The sequence below is a fragment of the Nylanderia fulva genome, unplaced genomic scaffold (assembly GCF_048542155.1).
Source record: "Nylanderia fulva isolate GAGA-0341 unplaced genomic scaffold, ASM4854215v1 Scaffold840, whole genome shotgun sequence".
NCBI classification, from domain to species: domain Eukaryota; kingdom Metazoa; phylum Arthropoda; class Insecta; order Hymenoptera; family Formicidae; genus Nylanderia; species Nylanderia fulva.
The window spans coordinates 31,483-41,513 of record NW_028190962.1 but is presented as its reverse complement, the minus strand read 5'-3'; the positions used below and the strand labels follow the sequence as shown (position 1 = coordinate 41,513).

Here is a 10,031-nt window from a genome sequence, read left to right as displayed (position 1 = left end):
ATATAATTGGTACAAACGCATTTTAAGCCAGCGTGTATCAAATAAGAGTTTTTAACAAGGCTCTGTACTATAAATATAAATTTAACGTATTAAGACGGGCAACAAGAGCCAAATCGCGGATGACAATGCGTTATCCTAACGAAACTAAATAATTTTTCCGTTAGAATTAAATACCGAGGGCACAAGGCACCAAAATTTTTACTTGGACACGGCCAAGATTTTTAAATATGAAATAATCTCATATTTTGCGATTTATTTCATAATACCCCTTTAACCCCCCTACGGAAAATAAATAAATGATGCAAGAGAAAAATATAGATCCGAAAATCGCTGAATCGGGAATCGAACCCGAGACCTTTCGCTTGCCGGGCGACTGCTCTTCCAGCTGAGCTATTCAGATCCTTTCGATTCTATACTTTCTTCTGTATATATATTAATGTTGGTAACAACGCATTTTTAAGCCAGCGTGTATCAAATATAAGAGTTTTAACAAGGCTCTGTAATATAAATATAAATTTAACGTATAAGACGGGCAACAAGAGCCAAATCGCGGATGACAATGCGTTATCCTAACGAAACTAAATAATTTTTCGTTAGAATTAAATACCGGTGCACAAGGCACCAAATTTTTACTTGGACACGGCCAAGATTTTAAATATGAAATAATCTCATATTTTGAGATTTAATTTCAATACCCCTTTAACCCCCCTACGGAAAATAAATAAATGAATGCAAGAGAGAAAAATATAGATCCGAAAATCGCTGAATCGGGAATCGAACCCGAGACCTTTCGCTTGCCGGGCGACTGCTCTTCCAGCTGAGCTATTCAGATCCTTTCGATTCTATACTTTTCTCTGTTATATATATTAATGTTGGTAAACAAACGCATTTTTTAAGCCAGCGTGTATCAAATATAATTTTAACAACTCTGTATTAAAAATTTATATTAAACGGGCTAAAAAATGCGGTTACAACTTATTAACGAAAAAATAATCGAAATTAATAGTCACGGAAAATCCGGAACGAAGGTTTTATATGAATTCAGATTCATATTTTTGAGATTTACTTTCATCATACCCCTTTATCCTCCTAGGAAATAAATATGAATTAAATAAATATGAGATTACAATTTGAAATCGTGGCCGACCAAGTAGAACTTTGGTGCCTGTGCACGTCTTCAGCTGAGACTATCAGATCTTTCGATCTTACTTTCTCTGTTATATATATATGTTGGTAACAACGCATTTTTTTAGCCAGCGTGTATCTTAAATTTTTTATACAAGCTCTGTAATAAATAAATTTTAACGTACTACGCTGGCACAAGACAAATCGCGTGATGCGTTATCCAACGAAACTAAAGAAATTGATCGTTAGAATTAAATACCGGTTGCACAAGGCACCAAATTTTTACTTGGACACGCGCCAAGATTTTAAATATGAAATAATCTCATATTTTGAGATTTAATTTCAATACCCCTTTAACCCCCCCTACGGAAAATAAATAAATGAATGCAAGAGAAAAATATAGATCCGAAATCGCTGAATCGGGATCGAACCCGAGACCTTTCGCTTGCCGGGCGACTGCTCTGCCACTGAGCTAATTCAGATCCTTTCGATCTATACTTTTCTCTGTTATATTATATTATGTTGGTAACACAACGCATTTTTTTAAGCCAGCGTGTATCAAATTATATTACAGAGCCTTGTTTAAAACTCTTATATTTGATACACGCTGGCTTAAAAAATGCGTTTGTTTACCAACATTAATATATATAACAGAGAAAAGTATAGAATCGAAAGGATCTGAATAGCTCAGCTGGAAGAGCAGTCGCCCGGCAAGCGAAAGGTCTCGGGTTCGATTCCCGATTCAGCGATTTTCGGATCTATATTTTTCTCTTGCATTCATTTATTTATTTTCCGTAGGGGGGTTAAAGGGGTGTTGAAATTAAATCTCAAAATATGAGATTATTTCATATTTAAAATCTTGGCCGTGTCCAAGTAAAAATTTGGTGCCTTGTGCACCGGTATTTAATTCTAACGAAAAATTATTTAGTTTCGTTAGGATAACGCATTGTCATCCGCGATTTGGCTCTTGTTGCCCGTCTTATACGTTAAATTTATATTTATATTACAGAGCCTTGTTAAAACTCTTATATTTGATACACGCTGGCTTAAAAAATGCGTTTGTTTACCAACATTAATATATATAACAGAGAAAAGTATAGAATCGAAAGGATCTGAATAGCTCAGCTGGAAGAACAGTCGCCCGGCAAGCGAAAGGTCTCGGGTTCGATTCCCGATTCAGCGATTTTCGGATCTATATTTTTCTCTTGCATTCATTTATTTATTTTCCGTAGGGGGGTTAAAGGGGTATTGAAATTAAATTACAAAATATGAGATTATTTCATATTTAAAATCTTGGCCGTGTCCAAGTAAAAATTTGGTGCCTTGTGCACCGGTACTTAATTTTAACGAAAAATTATTTAGTTTCGTTAGGATAACGCATTGTCATCCGCGATTTGGCTCTTGTTGCCCGTCTTATACGTTAAATTTATATTTATATTACAGAGCTTTGTTAAAACTCTTATATTTGATACACGCTGGCTTAAAAAATGCGTTTGTTTACCAACATTAATATATATAACAGAGAAAAGTATAGAATCGAAAGGATCTGAATAGCTCAGCTGGAAGAGCAGTCGCCCGGCAAGCGAAAGGTCTCGGGTTCGATTCCCGATTCAGCGATTTTCGGATCTATATTTTTCTCTTGCATTCATTTATTTATTTTCCGTAGGGGGGTTAAAGGGGTATTGAAATTAAATCTCAAAATATGAGATTATTTCATATTTAAAATCTTGGCCGTGTCCAAGTAAAAATTTGGTGCCTTGTGCACCGGTATTTAATTCTAACGAAAAATTATTTAGTTTCGTTAGGATAACGCATTGTCATCCGCGATTTGGCTCTTGTTGCCCGTCTTATACGTTAAATTTATATTTATATTACAGAGCCTTGTTAAAACTCTTATATTTGATACACGCTGGCTTAAAAAATGCGTTTGTTTACCAACATTAATATATATAACAGAGAAAAGTATAGAATTGAAAGGATCTGAATAGCTCAGCTGGAAGAGCAGTCGCCCGGCAAGCGAAAGGTCTCGGGTTCGATTCCCGATTCAGCGATTTTCGGATCTATATTTTTCTCTTGCATTCATTTATTTATTTTCCGTAGGGGGGTTAAAGGGGTATTGAAATTAAATCTCAAAATATGAGATTATTTCATATTTAAAATCTTGGCCGTGTCCAAGTAAAAATTTGGTGCCTTGTGCACCGGTATTTAATTCTAACGAAAAATTATTTAGTTTCGTTAGGATAACGCATTGTCATCCGCGATTTGGCTCTTGTTGCCCGTCTTATCCGTTAAATTTATATTTACATTTAAAGTTTGATCCTAAATTGTTTTTTTTTTCAGAAGTCAATACTTTTATTAAAACCAAGCCGAAAAAAAGAGCAATGATGAAGCTACTAATAATATTGGCACATTGTCAAGCACTGAAAAATTTCGAAAAAGCACTTCAAAATCTAATGGTTTTTAAATTATTTTTTATAATATAGTTTCATAATAATTAACTGTGTCTAAAATGTAAAATTATAATGTTTTTTGTATATTTTAATAACGAAGATTTGAATAGCAATAACTGGCCATTTATGAATGAATGCACATGTTGTTCACTACATTTACAATACAATTGCGGTATGTATAGAGGATGTAACTTAATTTGTACCCACTATTTACACAGTGATATTCCTCATGGAAAACCTTGTCAAAAAGTTCTGAACCATTTTTTTCTATAACATAATAAAGGAATAATTATTGAGTAAAGTATATTTAAGCCAAGTTTTAGCTTGGCGCGCGTCAATGAACCGCGGGTCTAATAGTGTGTGAGCACACATTACTAGGCTCACTAACACACGCCAGACTAAAGCTCGGCGTTGTTTAATTATATTTTTTTCAATAATTATACCTTTATTATATTATAAAAAAAATTGTTCAGAACTTTTTGATAAGGTTTTCCATGAGGAATACGAGTATCACTATGTAAATAGTGGGCGCGAATTAAGTGACATACTCCTGTATATTTAATCTACAGTTTATATACAATATATTTTTTGTTAAACTTATTATCGAATTTCTATACTACACGCGCGCATATGTTCAACAATTTATTAATAAATTCTATTTTTCTAGAGAAATATTTCAAAGAGATTATTCGTCAACAAAATATACTAAAAGCAAATATGTGGCAATACACAGATGCACTCCAGGAATTAACTACCTCTATTAATAATTTCGTTGCAAATAATAATCAAGTACAAGAAGAAGCCTTATTTATGCAAATGTTTGATTTTCCTGCATCAACTGAAGAAGATTTAGCTCGTGTTGAGGAATATCTAAATATAGAAACAAATTTTAACATTGCGGTAATTTTTTATAATATATATTATTTTCAAATACATGCTACATTTTTTTATATTATATTACAATATTATTAGTTAAAAATTTTAATTAATATATTATTCTTATTTTGAATTTTGCAGATAAATGAACTTTCAAAGATTGGTGGAAATTCCATATGTAATTTTATACAAAGAGCTTTACGGTTGCTAATAACAAACAATCTTGCAGCAACTTACAGCTGGTTAGGAAGACGGGAAAAGAAAACATTCAATAAACTAAAAGTAGCCGATTTAATAATTGGTAAATAATTTTTTAGATTATCTAACTTAACTTATGTAAAATCACAGTTTTATTGAAGATTATTATTAAATCAATTGTAACTGACTTTTTTGTTAATTATTTTGATATTTGGTATTATAACTAAATATATACTATATAGTATATATTAAATTATACTTTGTATATTTAATTATATTTAGTTATAATATTTATAATTATATATGTAGTTATAACACTATTAAATTCTATTAGTGTTGGATTTAAATTAGAGAGGGAGCCACGTTCCGTGGAAATGTAGTAATATTTGTCCACAAACGATAACTTTTTTAAGAACTTTTATTAATACGTGTTATCAATGAGAAATTACAATAAAAAGTGAAGGCAATAAAAGATGTATTTGTTTAATAAACAAATGGTCTGTAACATAGTAACGAAGGTGTAAAAACGTATAAGGTGTAAGTGTATATGTGGTGTAAGTGTAGATGTAAAAATGCTATAGTTAATGCTGCAGTAACGCCACAGTACTCCCCCCCAAGCGACGACTACGTTGCGAAATGGACTTTCTTCTTAGCTGGGTAAGTTCGTAGTGGTTTTCCGAAAGAAGCAGTAGAAGAAGTACTATGATCATCCATGACTGATGTGGTTGTAGGAACTGCAGGTACAACTGATGGTACAACAGATGTGGTTGTAGATGTAGATGTAGACGAAGTACTCGAAGAGGATGAATGAAGAACAGAAGAATCTTCCTTGGGAAAAAAGGCTGGTTTCAGACGTTCCGTTGAGACGTTGACCAATTTTCCTGAAATGTCAATAGTAAACAAAAAATCAGAAATTCGTTTGTTAACAAGAAAAGGACCAGAATAAGGTGCTTGAAGAGATTTCTTAACAGCATCTTCACGAAGCCAAACATGAGTACAATCGTAAAGATTTTTGTGTACAAAAGGTGATTTTTTGGAGTGATGATGGGTAGGAGAAGATCTAATATTCCTCATATGTATTCTATGTTTCTCTAAAAATATTTCAGGATCTGCTGGAAAATCTTCCTCAATAAAGAATTCACCAGGAATCCGAAGAGTAGTTCCATAGAGTAATTCAGCAGGTGAAGTTTTCAAATCTTCTTTAAAACACGAACGAAGACCAAGAAGAACAGTAGGTAAAGATTCCAACCAATTCTTCGTCTGATGACACATAATTGCAGTCTTAACAGTCCTATGCCATCTCTCCAGAATTCCGTTTGAAGCTGGATGATAAGCAGAAGTTCTCTTGCGATCACATCCAATCAAATTAGTTAATGCTTTAAAGAGAGATGCTTCAAATTGTGGGCTTTGATCTGTAGTAATAGTTATAGGAGATCCATATCTAGCCACCCAATGAGAATAGAAAGCTGTCGAAACTGTTTCAGCAGTTATTTCTTTAAGTGGAATAGCTTCAGGCCACCTCGAGAATCGATCTATTATTGTTAAGCAATAACGGAAATCTTGACAAGAAGGAAGAGGGCCTATTAAATCCAAATGAACATGTTGAAAACGCTGATCAGGAACCGCAATTCTAACAGGGACATTTTTTGTATGTCTTGAAATTTTGGAACGTTGACAAGGTAGGCAAGAGCGAGACCACTCTTTAACGTCTTTATTCAATGACGGCTAAATAAATTTCTGTAGAAGTTGTTTAGCTGTAGTTCTACCGCTGGGATGTGCGAGGCCATGAACTACATCAAAAATTCTCTTACGAAGAGGTTTAGGAACATATGGACGAATTAACTCAGAGGAACAGTCACAATATATAGGTACAGATGAACCAGTAAGCATAAGTTTCCTTAATTGAAGTGAAGAGTTCAAAGAAAGGAGATCTTGAAGTTCTTCATCATCCTTTTGAAATTCTGCTAATTCTTCCAGAGAGACAATGATTGGCATTGAAACTAATTCAATTCTTGATAAAGCATCAGCTACAGAATTTAACTTGCCTGAAATGTGGACAATATTAGTAGAGAATTGAGCAATAAGATCCAGTTGCCTAATTTGTCTAGGTGAAGCTTTGTCAGGTTTCTGAAGAAAAGCATAAATTAAAGGTTTGTGATCTGTCCTAATAATGAATTGTCGTCCCTCAAGCAAATATCTGAAATATTTAATTGCTAAGTAAATGCTTAAAAGTTCTCTATCGTAAGTACTGTAGTTCTTTTGAGTTTTATCAAGTTTTTTAGAAAAGAATGCAATTGGTTTATTGACATTTTCAATTGATTGTTCAAGTGATGCTCCTACAGCGAAATCAGAAGCATCACAAGTAAGAATCAAAGGAACTTGAGGAGCAGGATGAGAGAGAGTAGTCACACGGAGAAGTTCTTCTTTGCAATTCTGAAAAGCTGCTTCTGTCTCCATAGACCAAGGAATAGTTCTCCTATCTCTCTTGCGACTGTCCTTCAAAAAGTTTGTAAGTAATGCTTGATGTTCAGCTGCGTTTTTAAGGCAACGACGATAATAATTAATAATACCAATAAATCTTCTTAAATCATGTATTGTCTTAGGTTTGGGATAGTCAATAATTGATTTGACTTTTTGTTCTGTAGGTTTGATTCCTTGATTAGAGACAAGATATCCGAGAAAAGTAATTTCTTTTTGACCAAAAAGACATTTGGAAACATTAAGTGACAATCCAGCTTTCTGTAGACGATCAAAAACGATCCGCAAATGAGCTATGTGTTCTGACTCATCTCTAGAAGCTATGAGAATATCATCAAGATAGCAAAATGCAAAATCTAAATCATTTAACAATATATTCATAAACCTCTGAAAAGTTTGAGCTGCGTTACGAAGACCAAAAGGCATAACCAAAAATTCGAAAAGTCCAAAAGGTGTAGTTACAGCGGTCTTAGGAATATCTTCCTTTGCAACGGGTACTTGATAGTACGCTTTAACCATATCAATCTTAGAAAAGATATTCTTACCGTAGAGCTCCGCAGTGAAATCCTGTATGTGAGGCAATGGATATCGATCAGGGACAGTGACCGAATTTAACGCACGATAATCTCCACAAAGTCTCCATACATTTTCCTTTTTTGGAACCATATGTAAAGGTGCTGCCCACGTACTGCATGATGGTCTACAAATACCTTGGTCCATCATGAATTTAAATTCTTCTTTAGCATACTTCAGTTTCTCCGGAGAAAGTCTTCTGGGAATTGCAAATTTCGGAGGACCTTCCGTAACAATCCGATGTTCAATTCCATGTGAGTTTACCGATGAAAGAGGGGCAAAATGAGTAAGTCCTTGAAATTCTGCTAAAATCTTGTGAAAAGAAGAATCTGGAGATGTGGTACAAATTGATAATTGCAAAACTTCTTGTATCTTTCCACAGTTTTTAAGACCTGTTAAAGAATCAATTAGACGTTTGTTTTTAACATCTACAAGGAGATTAAAATGTCCGAGGAAATCTGCGCCTAAAATGGGACGTTGTATGTCCGCCACGCAAAATTTCCAACGGAAAATTCTCCTGAGACCAAGATCCACGGAAAGAGTTTTAGATCCATAAGTATCAATGTGTGTTCCGTTAGCAGCAAAAAGTTTTAAATTGGTTGATAACGGTTTGTATAATATTTTCTTGGGAAGCAAAGAAATGTCAGCACCAGTGTCAACAAGAAATTGTAAATTAGACGACTTGTCAAAAATAACGAGGCGATGACAAGGTAAACCGTTGCGAGTTGCCTCTATCTTCAACGGTATCTCTAGTTTTCCGTTGAATCAGTGAGACAAAGAGTTTTTGACTTAGTACAAGGAATTGTACATTTCTTTGCTTTATCTCCAAATTTCTTGTGATAAAAACAAATTTGTTCCTTAGAATCCGACTTTTTATCTTTTGAATTAGATCTTAATCTTGTTTTACTTCGAGATCGACTAAAAGATCTACTACGACGACGAAAAACTTCCAGCGCAGCAATTCTTTTTTCTAAATCGGCAAGATCCGATTGCTTTGATTTTAAAGAAGTATTTACTTCGGTTATTTGATACCCGGTATCACGTTCGACTATTTTATCAGCGAGTTCAGCTAGCTTGATTAAGGGTACGTCTTCAACAACAGCTAAAGTCGCTTGAACTTTGTATGGCAAACGTTGAAGCCAAAGTGAATGTAAAATATTATCCGCTAAAGATCCACCGGATAATTGGCGTATCTCTCGTAAAAGCTCCGTTGGTTTTTTATCATTCAATTCAATTCCGGCTAATAATTGACGTAAGCGTTTTTCTTCTGAATCCGTGAAGCGATTAATAAGCGCCGATTTTAAAGCGTTATATTTATCATTTTCGGGTGGATTTTCAACAATTTCCGAAACGACAATTAATGCCTTTTCATCGAGATGACGGATAACAGTACTATATTTTATTTTTTCGGAACGTATACGAAATACCAAAAATTCGCTTTCGACTTGAGCAAACCACAATTTAGGTTGCTTGTGCCAGAATGTGGGAAGTTTTACCAGACGAAATTCATTAGAATGGATCTGAATGGACTCACCAGATTGCTGTTTGCATATTTCCAGAGGGTGAATTAAAAATTTCCGATCCCACCTGATTTAAAATGTTCTCTTTCGAAGATGTCAAAGCAGTTGAAGTAGACGGAACAGTAGAGTTAGTTGTCTCAGTTCTAGGAGGAGATCTATCCAAAGGCATCTCGATTGATATTCCGATGACGAAAAGAAACGATCCGGAAATCCAAGTCCGAAGATTCTTGACCACGTATAGAAATTTTTCAAAAATTCAGAAATTGAATTTCCCGCTCAAGAGAATATTCCTGTGTTGATCACTGATCACGTTGGGGTCACCAAAATGTAGTAATATTTGTCCACAAACTATAACTTTTTTAAGAACTTTGATTAATACGTGTTATCAATGAGAAAGTAAAATAAAAAGTGAAGGCAATAAAAGATGTATTTGTTTAATAAACAAATGGTCTGTAACATAGTAACGAAGGTGTAAAAACGTATAAGGTGTAAGTGTATATGTGGTGTAAGTGTAGATGTAAAAATGCTATAGTTAATGCTGCAGTAACGCCACAGAAAAGTGAGTAGTTTCGTGTCTGAGTGTAAGAAAAATGAGTGTAAGAAAGATGAATGTAAGAAAGATGAGTGTAGAAAGAATGAGCGGGTCTTTGTAGATGGATGATGCAAGAGCGAGCACATGTATGTTAGATCAGAAAAGTCTGTAGAATAAGTGTATGATAAGCTCAGTAAGGTATGTAGTATATTTTATGAAAGAAAGTTTAAGAATGTTTATTTTGCTTGTTATATGAAATTATCATAAGAAAGCATATTT

At 34.1% G+C, this 10,031-nt stretch overlaps 1 long non-coding RNA gene across 1 annotated transcript; it reads left to right on the top strand.

Moving 5' to 3' along the window:
• The first annotated feature begins 5,099 nt into the window (after positions 1–5,099).
• Positions 5,100–6,564, top strand: LOC146719836 (uncharacterized). The gene is made up of 5 exons (XR_014926337.1): positions 5,100–5,306; positions 5,381–5,674; positions 5,756–5,884; positions 6,074–6,328; positions 6,393–6,564. It is a non-coding gene; the product is annotated as an uncharacterized LOC146719836 (long non-coding RNA).
• The last annotated feature ends 3,467 nt before the right edge of the window (positions 6,565–10,031 follow it).